Source organism: Lepidochelys kempii, chromosome 10 (genome assembly GCF_965140285.1).
Source record: "Lepidochelys kempii isolate rLepKem1 chromosome 10, rLepKem1.hap1, whole genome shotgun sequence".
NCBI lineage: Eukaryota > Metazoa > Chordata > Testudines > Cheloniidae > Lepidochelys > Lepidochelys kempii.
The window spans coordinates 57,627,678-57,653,039 of record NC_136389.1 but is presented as its reverse complement, the minus strand read 5'-3'; positions in this window follow the sequence as shown (position 1 = coordinate 57,653,039).

The following is a 25,362-nucleotide window of genomic DNA, read 5'->3' as shown; positions in this document are numbered from 1 at the left end:
TGTTGACTCTCATACAATTTGTGATCCACTATAACCTCCAGATCCTTTTCAAAAGTACTACCACCTATGTAGTTATTCCCCATTTTGTAATTGTACTTTTGATTTTTTCCTTCTTAAATGTAATACTTTGTACTTTTGTCTTTATTGAATTTCATCTTGTTGATTTCAGATTAAATCTCCAAATTATCAAGCTCATTTTGTATTCTAAACCTGTCCTCCAAAGTGCTTACAACCCCTCTCACCTTGAGATCACCTGCAGATTTAATAAGTTTTCTCTCCACTATATTATCCATTTCATTAATGATAATATTTAATAGTACCAGACCCATGACAAATCTCTGTGGGACCACAATAGATACACACTCCCAGTTTGACAGCAAACCATAGAGTACAGTTTTTCAACCAGTTTTGCACCCATCTTTTATTAATTTAATCATTTCCCTAGTTTTCTATGAGAATGTCACATGGGCTTTGTCAACAGCATTACCAAAATGAATATAGATCACGTCTACTGCTTCCCCCTATCCATTAGGCCAGTTACCCTTTCAAAAAAAAGACAATTAGATTAGTTTGACATGATCTGTGCTTGACAAATCCATGCTGGTTATTCCTAACAACATTATCATCTTCTAGGTGCTTACAACCGATTGTTTAATAATTTGCTCCACTATCCTTCTACGTATTGACGCTAGGCTACCTGGTCTATAATTCCCCAAGTCCTCTTTATTCCCCTTTATAAAGACAGATATTATGTTTGCTCTTCTCTAATCCTGTGGGATCTCACCCGTCCTCCAGGGTTTCTCAAAGATAACCACTAATGGTTCTGAGATTGTTTCAGCTAGTTACCTAAATATCCTACAGTACATTTCATCAGGCCCTACTGACTTGAATACATCTAACTTAACTATTCTTTAACCTGTTTTTTTTCTTATTTTGGGTTGAATTCCTCCCCCTTGCTGTTAAGAGTAAACTTACTTACCATAATTAATTAATTTTAAGTGGCACACAGGATCTAGTCCAAGAGGTGAATATAGCTAAACCTCTTCATAACAACAACCATAATATAATTAAATTTATCATACTGTGTGTGTGTGTGTGTGTGTGTGTGTGTGTGTGTGTGTGTGTGTGTACAAACCAAAGAAACCCACCACAGCATCATTTATCTTCAAAAAAGGGAACTACATAAAAATGAGGAAGCTAGTTAAATGGAAATTAAAAGGAACAGTCACAATAGTGAAATGCCTGGAAGCTGTATGGAAACTTTTTTAAAAACACCATAATAAAGACTCAAACTATGTGTATACATCAAATAATAAATAAATAAATAAATAAATAAATAATAATAAAAAACAACAGTAAGAGGATAAAAAAAGATACCACCATGGTTAAACAGAGTAAAAGAGGCAGCTGGAGACAAAAAGGCACCCTTTAAAAATGGGAAGTCAAATTCCTACTGAGAAAAATAGAAAGGAACAAACTCTGGTTAATTAAGTATAATTAGGCAGACCAAAAAGGAATTTGAAGAGCACCTAGCAAGAGACAAAAAACTAACAGCAATTTTTTTTAAAGTATACCAGAAACCTGCCAAACAAACAATCAGTGGGGCCATTGGATGCTCGAGGCACTAAAGGTGAACTCTAGGAAGACGAGGTCATTGTGGAGAAGCTACATGAAATCTTTATATCAGTCTTCACTGCAGAAAATGTGAGGGAGATTCCCCCACCTGACCCATTCTTTTTAGGTGACAAATCTGAGGAACTGTCCCAGACTGAGATGTCAATAGAGAAGGTTTTGGAACAAAAAAAGAATAATAATGAATCACCAGGACCAGATGGTATTCACCCAAGAGTTTTGAAGGAACTCAAATACAAAATTGCAGAACTACTAAATATGGTATGTAACCAATCACTTAAAATTAGCCTCTGTACCAGATGACTGAAGGATGTAGCTAATGTGTTGCTGATTTTTTTGAAAAGGCTTCAGAGTGGCCCTGGCAATTACAAGCCAGTTACCCTGACCTCAGTACCTGGCAAATTGGTTGGAACTATAGGAAAGAACAGAATTATCAGATGCATAGATGAACACCATGTGTTGGGGAAGAGTCAATACAGCTTTTGTAAAGGAAAATCATCCCTGACCAATCTATTAGAATTCTTTAAGGGTATCAGCAAGCATGTGGGCAAGGGTGATACACTGGATATAATGCAATGGGACTTTCAGAAAGCCTTTGACAAGGTCCCTCACCAAAGGCTGTTATGCAAAGTAAGCAATGTATAGGGGACAACTTTTTGCTTTAGAAAGTGGAGGAAGTAACCAGGGGGCAGCCATTTGAGACTTGATTCCGATCAACAGAGAGGAATTGGTAATGAATCTGAAGGTGGAACAATTTGGTGCAATTTGGGTAAAAGTGATCATGAAATGATGATTTTGTGATTCTAAGGAAAGGAAGGAGAGAAAGAGCAGCAGAGCAAGGACAGTGCACTTCAAAGACGCTGACTTTATTTGGTAGGTAAAGTCCCATGGGAAGAAAATCTAAGGGAAAAAGGAGTTCTAGAGCGGACAGTTTCTCAGAGAGACAATATTAAAGGTGCAACAGCAACCTATCCCAATGCAAAGGAAAGATGGGAAGAATAGTAAGAGGCTGTTGGGCCAAAGGGCGGCTCGGATACACTGAATGAAGCCACACCAGCTGCATAAGTATAACCTGTTTTATTGCCAAAGTATAATAAGCTTCCCGTCCTTTACGCGTTACTAAATAAGTGCTTTCCAGCAATCAAGCAAGAATCAATGCTTATGCCCCTGCTGCTACAGACAGTCCCCGACCCTCCAGCCTTGTCCTTGAGGGCTCGTAGCAGGAGCTGCTCCGTGTGGGGAATTCCTGGGCACCCACAAGGCCAAGGTCTGCAGGGGAGACTGTTCGTCTAAAGCAATTCTCATAGCCATTTTTATCATCTCTTTCTAAGGAAGTGTATACATCCACAAGCAGGCTCTGGCAGGAAACACTATTGGTTTCTATTCCCACACTTAACACTCTCAGGCAGTGGTGAGCTGGAGCCAGTTTGCACCGGTTCACTAGAACCAGTTGTTAAATTTAGAAGCCCTTTTAGAACCGGTTGCTCCACAAGGGACAACTGGTTCTAAAAGGGCTTCTAAATTTAACCAGCCAAAAGTGGCGCCTTAGGCGCTGACTCCCTGGGTGCTCCGGGGCTGGAGCACCCAAGGGGAAAATTTGGTGGGTGCAGAGCACCCACCAGCAGCTCCCCACCCCACCCCCGGCCCCAGCTCACCTCCGCTCCACCTCCTCCCCTGAACATGCCGCCCCATCCTGCTTCTTCTCTGCCCCCACCACCTCCGGCTTCCCGCAAATCAGTTGTTCACGTGGGAAGCTGGAGCAGGCTGAGAAGCAGGCCGCGGCTTCCCACTCAGGCCCAGGGAGGCGGAGGTGAGCTGGGGTAGGGGGGCACGAGGAGGGCCACCCGCACCACAGCAGGTAACCCAGGGGGACGGAGGGGGGGAGCAGCGCAGGGGAACCGTTGCCCACCCCAGCTCACCTCTGCCACCCTCGGTCTGAGTGGGAAGCCGCCGCTTGCTTCTCAGCCCTCCCCGGCTTCCCGCCGAACAGCTGATTCGCAGGAAGCCAGGGCAGGGGGCACGGAGAAGCAGAACAGGGCAGCACATTGAGCGGAGGAGGCAGAGTGGAGGTGAGGTGATCTGGGGCCGGGCGCGGAGCTGCCAGTGGCTGCTCTGCACCCACCAAATTTTCCCCATGGGTGCTCCAGCCCCAGAGCACCCAGGGAGTCGGCGCCTAAGGCACCATTTTTGATGTGATCAGTGGGGGAGCGGTCGCTCTCCCTTGCTCCCCCCCAGCTATGCTCCCCTGCCCCTAGGAGCCAGAGGGAACTACCGGATACTTCCTGGGAGCTGCCCCAGGTAAGCATCTCTGGGACTCCCCACCTCACCCCCCGGTGGGTGCCTCTGGCTCTTAGAGGTGGGCACCCACTATGGTGGCCCACGAGACCCTCCTACCCTGTTCTGGGGGCAGTCAGGGGACAGGGGAGGGGGGTGGATGAGGCAGGGGTCAGGGGGAAGGCTTCAAGGAATGCGGGGGGGTTGGATGGGGCAGGAGTCCCGGGGGGTGGGCAACGACCCCTTCGTGGGGTGAGGAGGGAACCCGTTGTTAAGATTTGGCAGCTCATCACTGCTCTCAGGCCCTCCTTATCTCTTTACTTGTTTATCCAGTTGAGTGGCTGCAAGCCAGACGGGCTGGTGAAAGCCAGTTCACTACTAGCTCCCCCCAAACTATTCTGTAACAGGCCAAGGTAACTTGCGGTCAGCCCCAACAGAGGCCAATATGTCTGCATCATCAGGAGCTCTTTAATGACTGGAAAATCAAAACGGAATCCTACAAAAAGCAGAAACGTAGATGAATTGCTAAGGATCAGTACAAAAGAATAGGACAAGTGTTTATGGACAAAATCAGAAAGTCTAAGGCACAAAATGAGTTACATCTAGCAAGGAACACAAATGACAGTAAAAAGAGGTTCTATACGTACATTGGGAGAAAGATAAAGACATAAGAGGGTATAGGTCTTCTACTTAGCAGGGAAGAAGAACTATTAACTGCTAAAAACAACTCAACCTTCTTAATACCAATGCTTATTTTGCTTCAGTCTTACCTGAAAGGGTTAATTGTGACTAAATAAGAATGGCCATAATGGGTCAGACCAATGGTACTGAGGTTTGACTTACCAGCCTGTAATTGCCAGAATCAATTTAAAAAAAACACACCAAAAAACCCAACATCACATTAGCTATCCTCCAATCATCTTGTACAGAGGCCGATTTAAGTGATAGGGTTACACGCCACATTTAGTAGTTCTGCAATTTCATATTTGAGTTCCTTCAGAACTCTTGGGTGAAACACATCATGAGCTGGTGACTTACTACTGTTTAATTTATCAACTTTTTTCAAACCTCCTCTTCTGACACCTCAACAGAGTAACTTATCACAGGTTTTCAAAATATACTGAAATTACATATTTGAATTAAAATGGTTACATTGCCCAAGTGCTTTATACATGATAGAATGTTCATGAAATTTGTGGTACAGTTGCTTTTCAGAGAACAGCCTGTTTATTCTGTACAACAATTAATTTAGAAACAACTTCACTACCAGAGAGAAAGTAATGTCATAACGGAACCTCAGAGACATCACTATCTGACAGCCAGAAAATCTGCTGCCCACAAATCTCTTTCCCAGTTCTGGCCCCTAGGTAGTATTTTCACTTGGCAATATGGATAATGCCAATAAAACTGAATTCCCAAGAGGGAGCATTATGTATTGCCTAAACTATTGAATAGAAAGAGCCTTTTTTAAAAAAAGATACTTCACTTACTTGAAGTAATTGCACATACTATAACAATGAATTTGCTGAGCAGTAAGAGTTTGGAACAAGGTAACATGAGGAATCACTAGTGAGTCAATCTACTGATGCCCTTCTTGCTCAGCTCAGGAGGAGAAGGATGCATGGCAGTGTGTGGGGTGCATGGTTGGAGACCTGGAGGGAAAATGAAGAAGGCAGCTGTTGCTGGTGGCTGAACCGGGGGTTCTGGTATTGCTGTGTGCAGCTAGGTCTATCTTGGCTTAGGAGTAATAAGACGAATGTACATAGTGTAAACAAACACATTATACCACATATGACTCCATGAAAATGGTTTCCCCTCCAGCAACAGAAAGCTACCTGCTGGTAGGTCCTGAAATTGACCATGGCTCAGCCAAAGGGCAACATTACTTATTACTCCTGTGTTTTACATACTATCCAAGGCCGTGAACGAACACCTCAATGCTTCAGATTAATGCTGTGTTAGGAGAAACCAGCACACAAATCCTGTTCAGTTAGATCATTGTATTCCTGGTCTTTGCAAGAAACCTACAGCTGATTCTATGCCTCTTCCCTAGTCAGTTATCATTAGACATTCTTCAAGCTGGTATATTTGATTTTATACACTGTAATTACTACTACCTTTTAAAATCCAGTTGGCATCTTAAGGTTAAATCAGAAGAGACAGCCTTATAGAGAGAAAAAGCAAGCATAGTATAGCATTACAGTAAAAGAGTTAATAATGAAAAGGTGCACTGTATTCTAGTCATCTTAAGTAACTGGGAGATGGGTAGGTGCAGCTCAGCAGTCACTGAAGCGAGCATTTCTCTTCAATAGTGTAGGATTTTTTCCATCATTTTACTCCTTCGGTTTGCCTAACCAATGCTGTCGAAGCTTAAAGCTGAATAAGATGTGCCAGATCCAAGGGAGACTTCAGTTTTAAAATGTCAGACTGCTCCAAGGGCAACATGTTGTGTGACTCAAGGTAACTTCCTTGGAGGAAATGTTATACTAATGAACACTGAGAATTCCAGAGATACTGTACACAGACTAAGTTTGGTCTGCGATGTATCTGCAATATTTATCGATCAACTAGAAGACCAGTAGGCACATTTTGTCCTTAAATATTGGACCTAAATTAATTAGAACTGTGCACATTTACATCCAAGGGCCAAATTTGCCCCATTGACTTAAAAGTTTGTTGGTGTTATTATATGGGTCCCATAAACAAGTTTCTGCATATCCTAACTGCATTCCCCAATCTTTCTAATCACCAGAACCCAAAAGTTCACATACACAGTAGCATTTTCTATTCTTCTCCCTTCTTAAATGTCAGTCTTAATGTATTACTGTCAGTTATTAATGCAGCTTATAAATATTCAGGAAATGCAGTGTGGTTGTTTTAATGTTGTCACAGAAACCTGAACTTCTGGAATTTTCTGACCGTTGCGTGCCTGAGCTTGCAACTTTCACAACTGCATTCATTACAGCTCTTACTTTTATTATTTTATACTTAATAATGGGGAATCCAAGAGCAAAGTAAGATGCTGCAGGGAAAATGTTTATCTGTTAATTTTGGTTTATCAGAAAGTGTCTATTTAAACCTTTACTTATCTGTGATTAATACTTTTAAAAATACATACACTCAAACACATACATATATGCATATAAGAAAAAGACTCAAGATAATGTAACTGAGCACAAAGTTGGGTTATATTAACATACGTTCTCCATGGGAGTTTCTCCCCTCCCTCCTTCATCCTACAATTTGTTATACCCATAGTTGCCTCTTGCCAGGACAGGTGCTGTCCTTCTCTTCTATGGCCCTGATCTACCAAAAAATTTAAATATGTGCTTAACTTTTAAGCACTTGACCAGTACCATGGAAATCAATGACATTGACATTATGCATGTGAGTAAGCACACGTATAAGCACACGCAGGATCAGGGCCAATATTTGTATAGCATCTAGCTCAATAGGGCCCCAGTTACAATTTATTCTATTTGCGTATGTCACATTCCTTTTCCATTGTGAAACCTCTCTCTCTCTTTCCATCCCATACTAAGATGGCAGATCAGTCACACTAGCAATGAACTGCCCAGTGTGCAAATTACACTTCTACCCCATTTTCATATGCCAGGTGGGTATTTTGCTTGTTTCTATGTCTCTATACCACTTTTTAATCGGCCAGTGAGTCATGCAACAGTGTGTGCATGCAAATTTTGTGGGTGTAGCTAAAACCACCAGCCGAAAATGTAGACTGTAGATGGATCACCCAAATGTATGATATTTAAATAGGTTGAGGTTTAATACAAACCATTTGTCAGCCCTACTGGAGATGCCAAGAAAGATGTTTATCCTAATCTCTTGGGAAATAGCATCCTTAATCCAGATCTGAACTGTATTAACTTTCAAATATAAATCATATTTAGTGTCCATAGCTATATCAGGTGCAGTTTTGACTGGTTAATTAGGCAAAGTCTTATTGAAAGTTCTTGTTAATGAAATTTCTATAACTTGTGGGCTTTCAACAGGAGATTCCATAAAATAGCTAAATCATCATCTGGAGCACATCAGAATTACAAAATGGCACAATTACTAGTTTGGCAAAGACCACAGGCCTATCCCACTCTAAGAGGTTCTGCCATTAGCTGCCACTGCACATGGGAGCTAGTAATATGAGCAGAACCCTTATTAATCACAGCTGCTCAGTTTACTTAAATTGTGAAAGTGGTAAACATAAAATCAGCAATACCAGCACATGCTATTAGCAAAACTGGGAATGTCTATTAGATCAGTCAAAATATTTTCTGCAGGGTGATGAATACTTTACAGAACTGTACAGAAAGCACTTCAACAATTTATCTGTAACAACCCTCATTCTGGAAATGCAACAAACTATAATAAAAATGGCTTGTTTTTCTATTCTTGGCATAGCCATGCTGTGCAACCTGTCTTTACTGAAGACAGCCAGCAAGTAATTTCTCCACACAACTTCTATATGTGCCATCTGCCAATAACTCTAGAGGCCTCTCATTTAATTGTAAAATTTCCAGCTAAATTTGACTAATGAATTAAAGTGAGAAATTAAGGAATATTGATGGATAAGCATTTGCCTTTGCAGTATTAACTGACTGGAATCCAACCAGTGAACTTAAAAATGGCTAAGTTTTATTTGATTTCCCTGATATTAAGGCTCTTGATAGAGGTTTATGTTATAACAATAATAATAACCCAGTCTAAAACAATATTTTAGCTTTGCTTTAATATGAAAAACTTCTTGAAATCTCCTGCCTTCCCACTTTCATAGTCAGTAAGATTAAACACGTATTCCCATCCTCTTGAGTTCTACCAAAATTGCCAGTAGTAAAGCTGTCAGTACAGGCAACTCTTCTACTGTAAATGGAACCTTGGGTACAATGGCACTAAAATACATAAATATTTTTATTTCTTCAGACATGTCAGCCTAGGGTAATTTAGCACTTGCTGAAAGAGAGGCTTGAGAAGATGTAATAGAATAGGCTGAGAGAAGCATGAGTCATTTAAAAAACACTCACAACGTCAACATTCACAAGTATCCACACTGAACTGATTCTTTGTTAAGGTTGACTCTGCTTTATCTGAAGTTCAGACTGAAAAATAGGAGGCAGGAAGGGATGGAAGAAGCAAGTGACAAGGCTGAGAAGGTAAGTGGATGTGGGCAGATGCTGGGAGATCATGGATTTGAGAACCACTGTGACATAATAAAAGAAGGAGAGGGGGATGGCGGAAAGGAAGGGACCAGGAGTGGAGAACTCAACAGATCCTTTCAGTTCTGCCTTTAAAAAAGTTAACAAGATCTTTAGTGAAAGGGGCTCAATCCTTGAAGGGACATTGACTTCTTTTAGAGTTAAGGGCAATCAGCCCTATGAAGGATTGGCCACACAAGAGAGAAGGGGAAAGAAGCGGAAAGATAAAAAGGCTTAAATAGAGTGACAAAGATGGTGATTGGTCACAGGGGACTAGAGGCACAGGATTGGAGAGAGGAGATGTAGCCTGCCTTGGCCAGCATTGAAAGAAGAGGCTGGGAGAAGGCCATGTATACTCATTGGAGGAAGAACAGTACTGGAGATACCAAAGTCAAGGAGACAACCAGGCAGACACTGTGAAGCAAAATAATCAAATGAGGAAGAGAAGGAGAGTTGAAAGACTTGAGGCAAAGGCACATAAGTGATCCAGTTACAAAACACTGAAGACAGGAAAGTTATATTGTTTTCCTCTTTTCCTTATTTTCTTAAGGTTAAAAAAAGTTACCTTACTTGTTAATTTTTAAAAATAAATCAATGTCTCTCTACATTTAATCCAAAGCGGAATCATATTCTGGTCACTATGAACACCACTGTTTGGCTTGCTATGACAATATGGAACTTCACTCTCCTACACTGTGTTACACCAGATTTAAACTGGCATGACTATCTTGCACCATTGACTTCAATTTACACCAGTGTAAATTTGGTAAAACGTATTATTTGTACTGAGGTCAGGGCTCCATTGTGCTAGGCACCGTGCAAACATACTGTAAGAGACAGTCTTTGCCCCAAAGAATGTTCAGTCTAAATAGAATAGACAAAGTGTGGCAGGGAAACAAAGGCACAGAGAAGTTAAGTGACATGACTTCTCCATGGTCACACAGCAGGTCAGTGGCAGAGTTAGAAAGAGAACCTGGGTCTGCTGCATGCCAGTCAAGTGCTCTGTCCACTAGATCACACTCCCTCTTACACTGGAGAATCAGGCCATTATAGTCATAGAAAATCAAAAGGCCAATGGCATTCATAGCTACTGTAATATGATCAGGCATCATTATAAAATTGGAGCATGGAGTGAGGTATCAGGCCTATGATGTCTTGTCTATTTGTTCCTTGAGATTTAGAATTTAAAAAATTTAGTTGTATAACTTGACATATAACACATTATCCTTAAGAACTGTAAGTCATCCTCATTCTGTGAGCAGTAACCCCACTTGTGAGTAATCTGCTGATTCCAAATCTCCTAGATTGACAAAGTTTTATGCTTTTTTCTGTTCAACAAATTTTTAGCAAGACGACAGCAAATGTAATGACGCAGCAGTGAGAAAAATAAATAAAGGCAATTCAACTCTCATTTGTGAGCTGTAAGATTTTATGGGAGATACTGAAGGCTAACAGCCCAATTCAAGACTTAATCATTTTAGATTACCCATGTTTGCCTCAGGCTTGGAAAGTTTTTGCAAAATATGGCAAGTATATCAGGCTGATTCTCTCCAAAGTACACCCGGTAGAGTTAAACAAATCTTATGAAGGAACATAGCTGATTTGTTAGGGCTTTAGCTAATATCCACTTGCTACTGTCTGTCCAAGATAATAGGTAAAATGGAATACTGTAACCAGGTTAGCAATGTTATAAATTTTTGTTTGCCCTTTAAGTGTTAATTTAAAAGGCTGAATGATCTTACTCGAATCCACCAAAAGAAAGTCAATATCTTGTGGATGACAGTGCCTTGTTCAGTATAATTGCATTACTACAGCCCTTCAGCAATTTTCATTCTCTGGAGAAATGCCTTCCTTTCATGATATTGCAGAACAATAGATGTTACTATTATTCTTGGCCATCTTATTTTTATGAGGGATTTCTGCCCCAATATCAAACTCTTGTGTTTCTCTTCCCCTCCAAAAATGGTATGCTAGTAACCGGAGACTTCTTAGCATGTCAAACTCAGGCCCATGCCACCACTTCCCTGGCTGTATAAAAATCAAGGGATTAAGCAAAATAGCTTGTGGATCAAGACCTGTAAAACTAGGTCACTAGGCCATGACGACACAGGCAGAAGAAACAGATCCTCAGGTCTAGTTTGTTGTTACAAAATGGTACATTAGTCCTGTAAGACGTTCTAACAAACAATATGATCTTAGGTGTAGGAAATAATGTATAACACCATCTAGGTTCTTTCTGAGTATCAAAGAGCAAAACTGTAGCTTCTTCCACCAAGAACACAAGGCAAAATGGCTTCTGCTGACCTTCCTTAGAACATGGGATAGGGCTCAGCCAGACAAGGTGCCAAATGAAATCTCATGCAACTTCAATCATATGACAAATTGTCACTGAACTCAGTTTGGAACTCAAAAATGCACCATGAGAATTTGTGTTGAACTACACAGACACAAGCTGGATGAGGATGAGGAAATCAGCTACAGCCTAAGACATCTTCACAGAGTTGGTGATGCCTAGAGTTCTTCCCTTGGGATTTTCAGCCCCAGAACTAGATTTTTCTACCCAGAGAGTCCATCCAGACTCCTTTATATGCTGGTGTACTTTTCAAGCCACGCCTGCCAGTGAGATAGCTGGAACCAAACAGCCTCACCCAGCACGGTTTCCACATCGGCTAACTGAAAAAGCCAGTCACGCTGTTAACCTGAGCACTAAGATTTCAGTTGCATGCCTTGTTTTATAGTTTTAGGTTGGTACAAAGGTAAGAATTGACTGATACATTGTGATCTAGCTGAGCTATGTTTGGTATCAAAGAGATACACAGAAACACCCATTCTCTCCTCTCTATTTGATACTGCCTGGCTTCTCTTAAAGCAAGCATTTGATGTATTTTTCTTGTGTCTATCAGACAGGAGTGTATGGTAACCACCTTCCATTCCCATGGCTGGCTTCTCTCTGTATGAGACATTCTGCTAAAAATTGACCTTTTAAATATTCTCTTTAAATAGCAGATTGCCCATAAAAAGAGGAGAAAAAATAAACCCAAATTAACAGATGGAAGCAATAAAGAACTGAATTTTTAAAAAGACAACCCTGAAGGCCAATTAATTCAAATTCACACAGCTTTGGTAATAACATCTCCAAATTAACTGGAATAGCTTTCTATATTACTTGCAATTTCATAACAGATTATATTGAATATAACACTTGTTGCTCAGCTTTCTGCATTGGCAGTAATGAAAAAAATCCATCTCATCCTCTATGTACAGTTAGAGGTTTGAACTGAGAAAAAAATAAATAACCCAGCATCTGTGAACTTAAGCTGGTTTTAACAAGGTGTATGCACGTGAGAGGAGTTGTTCTCAGTTCAATTACAGATATTCTCTCAAAGCGAAATTTCTTTGTTTCTAGGATGAAGCCCTGAATCAAAGCAATTCATTTATGTATGAGAACTAAAATGTTCAATTAATATTTGCTAACAGTATTTTTAGAAGAGCCATGTAAACAAAAATAATTTATGATGGTTACCACGTGTAGCAACAATTGTCTGATGGTTCCCAATAACATATTACCAGGTTTCTTAGTTAAAACCCCTCCAGATTTTCAAATCTGTGCATGTCTGAGACCCTGAATGCTACAGTTCCTATGCTTGTAGTCCTGTCAACTTCGATGGGAATATTTGTTTTGCGTAAAGACTATGGAGTTGGGCACCATCTACCTAGATGTGTGGTTTTGATTATTTTAAAACAGCCCTTTAAAAATGTACATGTATATTTTAAAACATGTATGTTACACTAGAGCTGGTCAACATTTTTCATGTAGAAAGCTTTCCCACAAAAAACTGAAATTTTTCATGGGAAAAATATCAATGCCAATGAAAGATTTCAGTTTTCCAGAAGGAAATTTCTAAACTAAATTGTTAATTCAGAACAAACATTTTTGTTCCAAATCAGTTTGAAACTTCCAGTAGGAAAATTAAAAAAAAAAAAACTGACTGAAACTTTTCAAAGATTTTTCTTTTGAAATTTCTCATTGGAAAAATCTTGTTTTTCCAACCAGCTCTCATTAAAATTGTTTGAAAACAGTTGGTAGGCCATAATTAAGGAGAAAAGAAAACCTTGACCAGAAATATTTTACTGGAAATATTGATTGGAGAAACATGTATTCCTAATGATTGTCTGGGAAGTCACAGAAAAGGCAATAAAAACTATGTTCTTCTAACTAAATTAGATAGCTTCACAACTGGTATTTCCTGGCTCCTTCAGCAAAGCTCATTATGGAGTAAGACAAGGTTTGTCTTCTAAGTGTTTTTCCAATCTCTGTTCTCCTGAAAGGAAAATTCTCTTCCATGAATGTAATGGCTATCAGATTTAGGATATAAATGGAGACTGCATGATCTAGTGTTCAGGGCATAAGACTGGAAGTCCTAAGCATTATGTTCTGTTTCAAGATGACTCACCATATGACCTCAAGCACATCATGTAACCTCTCTGTGCATCAGTTTCTCCATCTATAAAGCATCTTCCTTAAGCATTATGAAAAGGAGTACTTGTGGCACCTTAGAGACTAACCAATTTATTTGAGCATGAGCTTTCGTGAGCTACAGCTCACTTCATCAGATGTTTACCGTGGAAACTGCAGCAGACTTTATATACACACAGAAATCATGAAACAATACCTCCTCCCACCCCACTGTCCTGCTGGTAATAGCTTATCTAAAGTGATCAACAGGTGGGCCATTTCCAGCGGATTTGTGCTGGAAATGGCCCACCTGTTGATCACTTTAGATAAGCTATTACCAGCAGGACAGTGGGGTGGGAGGAGGTATTGTTTCATGATTTCTGTGTGTATATAAAGTCTGCTGCAGTTTCCACGGTAAACATCTGATGAAGTGAGCTGTAGCTCACGAAAGCTCATGCTCAAATAAATTGGTTAGTCTCTAAGGTGCCACAAGTACTCCTTTTCTTTTTGCGAATACAGACTAACACGGCTGTTCCTCTGAAACCTGTCCTTAAGCATTATGAGATTCACAGATAAGTGTTAGGTACAACTATTATTAATTATTATTATTATATAGCCTAATGTGTAGTGTGCCTACCCTGCTAAAAACAGCAAATAATTTATCCTCCATGGGTATAAAGAAGTGGTAGGTATTTTAAATTCTGCCTGCCTTTTTTTGCACTATACATATTAATTCCTAATGACAATGAAAATGTATGTGTGGAAATATAAATCCTACTTTATATTGATTTACAATTCTATTGCAAAGACCTCCAAATTAGATTAAAGCAAATATAATACATTTGTCTAGATTTGCTGTCACATTCCTGTTAGATAACAGCAACAGCAATTCATTTCTTCTCACCCCAATAAACACTGGCATAAGATCGGGGAGAGGGGTAGTTATTTTGTGCTTCCTTATGATTCATATTTTACATAGGACTTATTCTCAACCCCAAATCCTTCTCTTGCTTCTGAAACCTGAATAGGATTCTATCCTCCCTCACCACCAAGTTCTTAATCAATATCCTCCTCAGATTCTAATTCTGCATACCTATGTGAGCCATGTTCCAGACTGCAGCGGCTGGCAGAGTGAGTCTGCTCCCTGCCAAATCTGTTAGGGCTCTTGTGAGGCAAACCACATGAACCATGCAAGGGCACAAACATACAGTAAGACCCCATGTAGCTCCTGCAAATGGTTTTCTGCTTCAAAACACCAAGTCCTGAGGATGTTTTCTGAACGTTACAGGCTGCCACGAAATGCTGTACAGATCTTCTTAAAACATTTGATCAAAATGAAAAGATGGGAGCTCCATCATAAGAAAGGATTTTCTCTGTCTAGAATGACTCGCCCCAGATTACTCAGCTCATTAAGCTTCGGGACAAGGGTCTGTTTTAGTGCCAGCCATGTACTATCCAACAACATTCTCCTTGTCAGCCAGTAGAGATTCCTGACTTTTTGACTTCAGTGCTCTTAATCTCAGATCAAATGTTTTTGGGTTCTTTTTGGGTAACAAAAGTACTGGGGAAAAACAGGAGGCACTTGACAGTGACTGATTATTTGGTTGAGAATGTGGGATAACCAGCAAAAGTGCAAAAAAACAGAGTTCTCCGAATAATGCCATCACAAATTGCTGGCTAAATCCCGGTCAGTGTCAAAACTCCCATTGACCTCAATTTGATTTCAGAGACTTGTCCCACTGTGCTATTAATGGATACTGCATTAGACTGTTGTGGTTGAAGAAATTCCATGAAGGAATATTTAACACATCTGTTGTTACTGATGATAGTATTGCTAGCAGGATGTTAACTCTGACTCCAATGCTAAGAAATCTGAAAAGAGTATCACATGGTGGGCTTTTGGATAATAAACTAGAAAGAAAATAATTCTCTAGGAGCTGGATGCACAAATGGAGTTAGGTATTGGGACATTGAACATCACAGCACCTAACTTTTAGATGCTGTCACGGAGTCCCTGGGCGATGCTCTGGAACTGCTCCCCATGAAGCCAGTCAGGACTCTGGGGCAGTCGCCTTTCTGTGAGCGGCCTGTCTTCAGGACACACAGCTCACACAGCTTCCACCTTCCTGGGTCTGACCTCGGAGCATTCAGCATCCTCTGCCCCTCCGTGTGCTTCCCCCCAGCGAGTCCGCTCAGGTGGGGCTCCTGGGGAAGCCAGAGGGTCCTGCACCCCAACTTCGCAGTCAGACGTGACTCTCAGCCAGCCAGTAAAACAGAAGGTTTATTAGACGACAGGAACATGGTCTAAAACAGAGCTTGCAGGTGCAGAGAACGGGACCCCTCAGCTGGGTCCATTTTGGGGGGCAGTGAGCCAGACAACCACGTCTGCACTTCACTCCATGTCCCAGCCAGCCCCAAACTGAAAACCCCCTCCAGCCCCTCCTCCTCTGGGCTTTGTTCCTTTCCCGGGCCAGGTGGTCACCTGATTCCTTTGTTCTCCAACCCTTCAGCTCTCACCTTGCGGGGGGGGGGGGGAGGCCCAGGCTATCAGTTGCCAGGAAACAGGGTGTTGGCCATTCTCTGTGTCCAGACTCCTGCACACACATGCCCTCTAGGGCTCTGCAATGATCATACACCCTTACTCCACCCCCTAGATACTTAAGAACTGCCTAGGGGAAACTGAGGCACCCCCACACTATTCAGAGGAAACATTAAGAACAGTCCCACTTCGTCACAGATGCGTAGAAAATCACTGTTATTCACAAAGCCTGAGTTAGGCACCTAAGCTCCTGAACAATGAATGGGGAGAGACAGGCGCCTTAGACTGATTCACAAAAGCCAGTATGCTTGGCAGGGAGCCACCTAAGCTAGCCAGTGGGAGATGCCAATGAGAAAAGTGTGCCCTAAACCTCGTCCCCTAATGCAGATCTGCTGGGAGACATCTAGCTCTGCTAGCGAGTCACAGCTGAGAACCCTCTTTGGAGTTATGTGCCTGCACCATTTTTGCAGAAAGCCAGAGGACCACCACCTCTCTCATGACCTTAATCGCTGGGCTAAAAGTTCTCACCTGGGATAAGGTAGACCCCTGGTTCAAGTCTCCCCTCCAGCTGAGAGGGAGAAGGGATTTAACCTTGGATCTACCACCTCTCAGGTGAGTGTTCCAAACACTGGGCTATGGGAAATTCTGATGTGGGTCTTGTGATGGGTTGGATCCCTTGGGAAGTTACCTGATGTGCTGAGATACCACTAAGTCTACCTGTTCTGCCAGCATGGGCCCCCTTTAACCTGTCGTGTTGAACCAGGCTCTTAAAACCTCCTCTAACACACACAGACAGGGCCACACCCAGCTGCAGATCAGTTCTGGGAAGACTCAGCTTAAGGGACTTGCTCCAGCACTCAGATGTCCACCTCTCTTGCAGTACAGACCCAAAGACATACTATGAAATTCGCCTCTTTCCTCAATGTGGAAGAGGGATGTGCACACTTCTTCCCCCCGCATCCGTAGAGATTACATAAACTGGGTTATATTATAAACCAGAAATAAATTTATTAACTATAACAGGTGTATTTTAAGTAGTTAAGGAGGTAGCAGACAGAACAAGGCTGATTACTAAGAAAATAAAACAGAGTACGCAAACTAAGCTTAATACGCTAAAGAAACTTGTTACATGTGAGTTCTCACCCTAAACGTGCTTCTACTAATCATCTTCACAGGCCAGATGCCCTTCCAGCCAGCCAGTTCTTTCCCCCTGTTCTGTCTTAGTTGTTCCCAGCAGTCATCTTCAGCGGGGTAGCAGGGGAGAACAGATGACCTAGATTACCTCACTTCCCACCCTTAAATAGGATTTGCATGAGGCAGGAGTCCTTTGTTTCCTAGTTTGACCCCCCGCCCCTTCCCTTACAGTGGAAAGTTACAAGAAGTCCCAGGTAATGTTTTAGTATCAGGTGACAAGACCACCTGACTCTGTTGGGCTTGTGTAACCATTCTTCACAGGCTGACCCACAGGTTCAAAGGAAGACTAAGCTCTTTTACATAGAGACTGTCCAGTTTGACCAATGTACATGGCAGAGGGGCATTGCTGGCATGTCTGGACAGTCTCTACATAAATGAATAAATGGACACAAAACAGATGTCAAGAATTATAACATTCATAAACCAGTCGGAGAACACTTCAATCTCTCTGGTCACTCAATTTCTGACCTAAAAGTGGCAATTCTTCAACAAAAAGATTTCAGAAACAGACTCCAACAAGAGACTGCTGAATTGGAATTAATTTGCAAATTGGATACAATTAACTTAGGCTTGAATAGAGACTGGGTGTGGTTGAGTCATTACACAAAGTAAAACTATTTCCCCTTGTTTATTTCCCCCCCCCCCCCACTGTTCCTCAGACGTTCTTCAGAGTAACAGCCGTGTTAGTCTGTATTCGCAAAATGAAAAGGAGTACTTGTGGCACCTTAGAGACTAACCAATTTATTTGAGCATGAGCTTTCGTGAGCTACAGCTCACTTTCAGACGTTCTTGTTAACTGCTGGAAATGGCCTACCTTGATTATCACTACAAAGGGTTTTCTTTCCTCCCGCCCCCCACTCTCCTGCTGGTAATAGTTCATCTTAAGTGATCACTCTCCTTACAGTGTGCATGATAAACACCCATTTTTTCATGTTCTGTGTGTATATAAATCTCCTCACTGTATTTTCCACTGAATGCATCCGATGAAGTGAGCTGTAGCTCACGAAAGCTTATACTCAAATAAATTGATTAGTCTCTAAGGTGCCACAAGTCCTCCTTTTCTTTTTACAGTCCATTGTCCTTGTTGATGGGCCATCCACCCTATCTGGCTTTTCCATTGTTGTACCTGAAGTGTTGGCAGTGAGCATCACCCAAAGTAGCATAGTTGAAATACAGATACATAGTCAGTATTCCTAATTTCAGATTCAGAAATGATACATTCATAAAATAGGATAATCGCATTCAGTAAATCATAACCTTTCCAATGATCTCACATGAGCCATCTTGCATGAAGTATCTCTCAGTTAAGTCATTCATATCTTAAAGATATGGAATGACACATCACAGGACTCTCTCAATATGTCCTCTTAAAGCTGTTGCACTGTGCATGAACAATTAAGCAGTCATTGGAGCATGGGGAGTTGGCTCTGGATGTCCCACCCGCTGAGTGAGTGGGCTATAGAGCCAGTCTCATGCTTGTGCTCTCACTTGGAGTCATTTGAGCCAGGAAAAGCTGGGTGCAAGTAGGGACTGTGACACATTGCCATCAATCGAGGTCTCCAGAATTATCTGTCTGCACCATTTGTTTGTATTACTAATATTAACAGAGATGCAGCATTTTATCTATAACAAGCTTAAGCCTCTCATTTGGTGCTGTTAGGCCATCAGTGAATGGTCAGGCTGGAAACTGATTTGGGATATGACCACTAGTTATGGAAATTTAATATTCCTGATTTTGAAATGATTTTAAAAAAATAAACGAGTGAGAGGATGAGTGCTGAAACAAACTGTCTAGCAGGGCATCATATATCCTGTCAAAGGAGCCTTAGGCAGACTAGGCATCCAAATATCACTGAATTGCTTAATTCCCTTAGGCACCTTTAACAATTCCAGTCTCAGTCTCTACTGACCAGAAATTGATAATCTATGGCTCTGCTCTTCGACGTACTCTGGTGATGGTGGTGGTGGTGGGTGGTCAGGGATAATAAGGAATGTCCAAAGCTTCTTTCCAAAAACCGATGGTGACTTTATGTCTTTAAAATCAAGACCTGGAAGCAGCAGTAAAAGCACAATATACTCCATATTGTGCTTCTTCATATGTTCAAATACAAAATGAACTTCCTTCAACGTGATAGGAAATGAAAGATAATAGCAGAACGTGTATAATCCCTTTACCCATGGGCAAATCACTCAGGAAAACTATCCCAGATGGCTATTATATTTGTAAACAAATATAGTGTTTTGCTATATCACTAGAGGTTAAATCCATTAGCCAGTTAAAGTTATCCCAAAAGTATAGCTCATGAATTGCTTAATCTTCCTGGTTGAAGAGAACATCTGTTAACTTGGATAATAATCTGATTGGAAAATGAATGTGGAAAGAGAAAGCATGCATTGTACTTAAATCAGGAAATTGTGCTGCCCAAAAAATAGTTATGAACAGAAATTGACTAGCAAAACCAACATAAGAGTCTTGATGTATAAAGGACAAAAAGTAGACAGGTATTTTGAGGCAAATAAACAAGAGTGACTGAATGTTCATGATGGTTTATCTTTAGACATCTCTGTTCCACATAAAGACAACTCCATAAATGATACCACTTTTAAGAATACACCTGTATTTCTCAACGTGTATGACTGTATTTAATTAATACAAAAATCTACAAATTCATATATACAGATTACAGTATAAAAGTGGCATATTGCAACGAAAGGATATCTGATGTCAATTTCTCTCATCTATAACTAGAATCTTTTGAAAATTCTTCAAAAATATTCAAAGTTATTCCATTACAATTTCATCAGCTGAGAAATCATATTTTTAAAATCTTCCATTAATACCTCATCTCAGGTTTCACGAATACCTTGCTAGGTTTTATATCATAGCCATTTCCTTTGGAGGAGTATTCTGTGAAGGATTTACCGTTTTAAAACCCTCTCTCTCTCATCCCCTTAAATGCTCCATTATTTGACTTGTGTTTCCAGTTTTTTCCTGTATCACTGCAGTGTCTGGTTGTCCTTCTGTAATTAAAGGTCTGTCAGCATTTCCATAATAAACCCCCTATTTTCAATGTTATCTCAAAGCAGTAATGCAATATGATTTTTATTCATCACTATTGCAATCTGTTGTATAAAGTAACACAGTTTAGTAGTTTCATTCATTCAGAACAAAGAATTTTTTCATTTTCTTTGTAAAAACTAGGTAGTCCTGTTAAGGTGAAGGAAATCCAATATCCATCTATTCTTAAGCATCAGAGCAGTGGCACTTGTTTTAGTGTATGCAAAAAACTCAACTCTTTTGATGGCTAGGAAATAATTTTCAAACACATACACACACACGTAATTTTTAAAAGAGTAGTAGTACATATAAACAAACATTCTCATTGACTGTTTTATATTCAGAGAAGAAGGAATGTGTAGGAAGACAGACAGCTTAAGTAATCAGTGGTTCTGCTTAGCATTCCTTCCATCACATCTTTTTTTACTGTTTTCTTTCTCCCAAAGAAGGCTTCTGATTCACGGCCCAATCCCAAGCCCATTAATGGAAAGATTCCCATTGACTCACTCCAGTGGACTTTGGCTTTCAGAGAGAATCACAGCAATGTTTATAGCATAGTAATGAAACACTGTCTCTTTTCTCCCCCACAAATCTAGTTGTAACATTTATTATCAATTCAATATCCTTGAGCAAATGCATCAAAAAAGTACGAGGAAACTGTCTGAGGAGCTCCTTTGATATGAAGACAACAGATTCATTTTAGATAGAAATAGATGGGAAGCAAATAAGATAAGATGCAATATATTGTCCTTAAGAGTTACAATATTGCACAGCCTTCTGTGCTCGTGCCATGTCCCACCCTCAATTCACATTAGTTTTATTATTGCCTTGAGACTAATAATTATACCACTGCCATCAGTTAAAAGAGTTAGCCACATAAAAGTGTGTGGCACAACTGTAAAACTATTTGATTTATTAGTTTAGCAGTGTGAAAGTCAAAAGAGCATATGAGACTATGATGAATCCTTTGCTTTATTTCATTTAGTGTCGGCAGCTGAGCTGCTTACCCTATCCTATCCTCTACTTTGTAAACACAAAGGCATGAGTTTTATTTCATTGTTTTAGGAATCTGGAGTCTGTAAATTCTCAGTAGATGGTGAAACAGATTGGTCAGCTTCAGAAAGATTTGTGAACACCAGATATGCAGGAGGGCTGGATCCTCAAATGCTGTAAACTGGCATAATTCCATCCAAGTCAATGGAGCCAGGCTGATCGATGCCAGCTCTGGTTCTGCCTTTTAATAGCCAACCTCCCAGTTTTCTCCTTGGCCACTACCAAGTTACCAGCACACAAACTGCAATCAAAATTATTGGCCAAATTTTGGCCTCTGATAAGACAGCAGAGCTCTCCTTGTAATCTTGGTCTTTGACACCCCCTGCCCCAGTCCTCACAGGGGTGCTGGAACAATTTGTATAGCTGGGGTGCTGAGAGCCATTGAACTAAACTGTAAACCCAGTTTATAATGGAATCCACTTCAAGCCAGGGAGTACAGCAGCACCCCATGTTTCAGCACCTATTGGTCCTCATTTGTGGAAGTACATCCAGTATCCTATGCTGCTCCCCATTACAAAATCCAAAAAGAAGAAAAGTTGCGGGAATTGGTGCAGCAAGCGGAAGCTATGCTGCATGTGTCATACCTTCCTCAAAACTCAGATTCCCCTTTGGGCCTACTTTGCACCTTCATATTGTGTGGGTTTCACAGGGCAGGGGATACTCTAGTTACAGCCAAACTGGCTGCCAAAGCTGGCAAATTCTGCCTAGGGCAGCAGGGCCGAACCTGAATGAGTGGCACTGAGACCTGGCACTTTGCCCCCCTACTTCTACAATAACCACTGATCCATCAGAAGGCTTCCCATGCCCCTCCTGAAAGTCTAACATGCACCCCCGGGTTTTGAACCTTTAATGGTTGGTGTTGCGGGGGCGGGAGGAAGAAGAGGACAGCAAACTGAAATTTTTCCTAGGGTGGCAGATTATCTTGAGCAGCCTGTCAAGGGGACAGAGCTGGGTGGGACAGCGATGCCAAGAAGAAGCTGCATTCCACGGTATGCTCACTTTAAAAGGCCCCACAGATTTGCAGTGGAAATCTGCACAGAGCTAATGCTGCTTCAAGGAGAACTAACTTCAGCTACATAGGGCTGGTCAGGAATTTTCTAATAGCTTTTTCCAATCAGAAAATGCTGATTTGCTAAAACCAAAACTGTTTGCAGGGAAGGCCAGGTTTGTTGAATCTCCTGATTTGAACAAGAAGTTGAAAAATGTTTTGAAATTGTACAAAAGACCCACTTTGACATTTTCAAAGTGAAAAGTTTAATTATTTACTTCAAAAGATGTTTTGTTTTGAAATTTTAGTTAATTTATACTAAAAGGTTAAAAAAAAAGGAAATGTAAGCAAAACGTTTTGACTGACCCGATAAAAAAATATTCACATGATCAATTAGTGAAGATTTTGACTTTATGTCCTGATTTGGGATGAGAATTTTTTTCATATGGGATGGGAAAATCATTCCCTGACCAACTCTCCTGCAGAATTCTTCAATGGCTTCTAAGGTACCACGATACAGGATGGGTATCCAATGGCAGCCCAACTCTTGCAATGACTGTGCTGCCAGTGGCTGTATGGCAGTGTTCATTCCTTCTACGTTGCAACCCTGAGATGTGCAGGAAGGTCCTGGGCTCTGTGCTGTTTGGTCCCTTTGAGAACCCAATAAAACCTGCGCTCCTGATGATAGGGGACCTTGAGGGACAAGGTGGGTGAGGGAATATCTTTTACTGGACCTATTTCTGTTGGTGAAAGACACATGCTTTTGAACTTACACAGAACTCTTCTTCAGGTCTGTGAAATGTATTCAGAAGGTACATCTTCATAGCAATTAAACACCAGTGACTGGCCCAGGTCAGCTGACTTGGGCTCAGGCCATGTAAAACTACTGTAGAGACATTAAGACTTGGGCTGGAGTTCAGGCCCTGGGACCTCATGAGCGGGAGGGTCCCAAAACTTGAGCCCAAATATCTACACAGCAATTTTTAGTCCCAGGAGCCCAAGATAGTTGACCTGGGCCAACCATGGGCTGAGCTGTGGGTCGTTTATTCCAATGCAGACATACCCAGTGTGTCACAGTTAAATACAAGGTGGAACAGATGGTTTAGCTAGCATAAACAGTTAGCACATATTTCAAGGGACCATTGAAGGTGAAGTATGACCCTCTTGGGTCATGCTGGGGCAGGGGGAAGGAGAGGGAAAAAGAGGCTAGGGGGGTTAAGTGGGTTATAGTTTGTTGTAATAAGACATAAATTCGGTGTCACTGTTCAAGCCATGATTTTTAGTATCTAGCAAAAGTTATGAATTTAAGCTTCCAGGCTCATCTTTTGAGGGTGTAATGCAGGTTTCCTTTGAGGATGTGGACTGTGAGGTCAGATATAGAGTGATTATTTTGTGGAAAGTGTTCACTCAGAGGTGATAGGGTATTTTTATCTTATTTTTCCTGTGTGAGTTCATTCAAGATTGTTGTGATTGTCTCATTTGACCCATATAGTTATTATTGGGGCAGTTAGTGCACAGGATGAGGTACACTAAATGTTGTGATAGGCAAGTGTACAACCATGGATCTTGAAAAGTATATTGGAGAGGCATTGCTCATTGTAGCAGTGGATATATGATGAGTTTGGAGCAACGGGGGATTGTTGAAGGCCAGAAAAGGGGATTCAGAAAAGATTTCTTTCAGGATGTGCTCCCCATTGAGTATGGGTTGTAATTATTTGAGGCATCCATGATTTCAAAGCTGCTAGTATTTTAACAACTTTTTCTCCATACAGGCAGGTTCCCACAGAAGGGTACTGAAGGGCCCACAGAAAGTACTTTCACTCCAAATTCCCAGCTAGTCAATCAACACTGTTTCTAGGAATTATGATGTAGTTAGAGCTCTGAGGAAAAATAACTCACATCACTGGCTGGTTAAACTCACCATTGCAATCTCAACAATACGTCACAATGACAGACCAACTTTGACCTGTCAGTGATGCCGTGTGACACAGTAGACAATGTTAAAATGGAATTACTTAAAAATAGGAGTCATGCACGAATGTCATTAAAGAACTAGTTTTAAGGTAACACGTTACATCAGGAACAGTAAACATTTGAAGGCCATGTAATTAGCATCTAAAAGCATGGTATATTGGCCTGTAGTAGTTCATGATCAAGGAAGTCAATACCTACTGTGCATTTTCTTCACCTCAGCTGCACTCTGGATTTTGAAACGATTCCTGGATTTCTTCCCTCCCGTCCCCCATGTTTAGCTTCTTGATGCTACCGAGTTTCAGTTAATAGAAACTGTTTTTGTTCTTTAATACCTCACTGCTATATGACTTGTTCTGCATTTACCACCATTCACTGTTTTTTGCCCAATGTATTATTAACTAATAGAAATCTGTGTAGAACTCATGCTTGTCATCGATAGGCTCCCTTCTTTATTACTGTAAATGAGGTTTCCAAGCTTGCTTACAGCAGCACCACTCAGCTAATCATGCAAAAAGGGAATAAACTACAGTTCATTCTCTCTAATACTCAAGCTTTGATCGTACTCAATATATATAGACTACATGGTCTCCAGACGTGCACTTTAACTACAAGTATTTCTCTAGAATAAGCACTATCCTTTTCTTTTAAGTGATTTGTTAAGTTACACAAATGTAGGCTTGCACCTCTTGTGCACCAAGAGACTCTTTTGAGTACAAAGGGGGAAGACTGAAGGGGAGAATAGATCCACTAACCAAAATCCCTCAGAGAGGGGGCAGGAATTTCTGGCAGTCACAAAGCTACTGCAGCACTGAGGCTGCAACAACAGGCATGGAGTGTTCTGCTGCTGGACTGTGGCCTAGAGTGATTGGAAGATTCTGCCCACTTATCTACTACAGAATCCTACCTTCATCAAGCTCTTTATTTGGACTTGGCACAAGGGCCAGGATTTGGGCCTCACACTAATGCTGCTTTGCAGCTGACTTCCATGGG